Source organism: Polypterus senegalus, chromosome 8 (assembly GCF_016835505.1).
Source record: "Polypterus senegalus isolate Bchr_013 chromosome 8, ASM1683550v1, whole genome shotgun sequence".
Taxonomy (NCBI): domain Eukaryota; kingdom Metazoa; phylum Chordata; class Cladistia; order Polypteriformes; family Polypteridae; genus Polypterus; species Polypterus senegalus.
The window spans coordinates 112,551,419-112,553,046 of NC_053161.1; positions in this window are offsets into that span (position 1 = coordinate 112,551,419).

The following is a 1,628-nucleotide window of genomic DNA, read 5'->3' on the forward strand; positions in this document are numbered from 1 at the left end:
TCGGAGATTTGTAGATTGTCTAATTCATGTTGCCATCAGGGAAAAGTAGTGCTTCTTCCCAATGAAGAAGCGTATCTACGAGAATTAAAAGATTTCTTGGTTGGTGAAAGTGAAATCCACATACACAAGCAGCAGAGAAGTAAAGTGGCTGGTGCGTAGCACAGGCTAGGGGGTTTGCGAGCAAAGCGAGTAGGGGGCAAAGCCCCCTAGTATTGTTGTAAAACACTAAGGCTTGTGTGTCCAGTCCCACACAACAATTTGATTGGACAGTTTGGCTTGGTGTGATTGTGGTTTGAATTCTGGCTGTATTTTTTCTTTTAATTTCTAAAAATATATAATATTTACTACATTTCTAAAAATATATAATATTTACTATGTCAAAACCCTGATGGACCAAACGAGCAGGCTCGAAATTATCAATGTCTGACCCTTGTTCCAGAGCTGCTGGTTCATCTGCATCCATCTTCTCTTATTCAAGGTGTCGCTCAAGGTGTCCAAGATTTTCTTTCTCTGGACAATCCTGCAAACAGCTGCGGCTTTGCTCGCTGTCTTCTTGATTCTGTGAATTACAAAGTTAGAATACATGGCCGGTACAAATGGCATGAACAGGGAGAAGCTTTTATGATAGCCGCTGCAGTTTCTCATGCTGAGGTTACTATTGGTGATGATTTGAATGACATGCAGAGGAGTGAATTGTTTATGTTGATTGAAAGAAGTAGTAATGTTTTTTTCGTCCCTTCCAGGTAAAACTGAACTCTGTGGGCATAAGATGATCACAGTCTCTGGCATTAAGGTATTCATGCACCCATATTGCATACCCGATTCAAGGCAAAATGTAGTTCACGAGGAGGCACAGCTGGTGCTGGAATTAGGGATAATTTGCAAAAGCAAAGTGACTGGTGTAGCCCTGTTGTTCTCATACCACAACCAGACAGATCAAAATTTGATGATTACCAAGTGCTACATGTTGATGAATTTTAGGAAGCTTGATCAAGTCTCATATATCTATGTTCCCTAGATCCAGTGCCAACAAAACTAGTAAAAAGTGCAATGAATGTTCTTGCAGAACCTATTCTAAACATTATCAATTGTTCATTATTGCATGGCACAGTACCTGATGCACTAAAAGTGCCAGTCATTGAACCATTACTTAAAAAGTCAGACCTAGACCAACACATACTTAATAATTATAGACTTATTTCAAATGTACCCTTTCTCTCTAAAATACTAGAAAAAGTAGTCACCAATCAGCTTCAGTCACACCTTGCGCCTTACAATTTATTTGAGAAATTCCAGTCTGGTTTCTACACTGGTCATAGTACAGAAACAGCACTAACGTGGGTTGTAAACAACATTCTGATATTCTCTGATTAGAACACTAAATAGCAAGTGAACAGTGAGCCTCTCTGTTGTATTTTTGCCTATGTAGTCATCCGCGTCCCAGAAATGAAAAGAAATACCTAGCAATTAAATAAGCTATTATAGCTCTTCAGTATTATTCATTGGCTCAGAAATTTATCTTAGTCAAATATAATGCACCTCTTCAGTGGCTTTATAGACAGAATGACATGAACTCCAGGTTAACTAGGTAGTTTGTGCAACTATAGCCATGTAATATAATGGTTTGT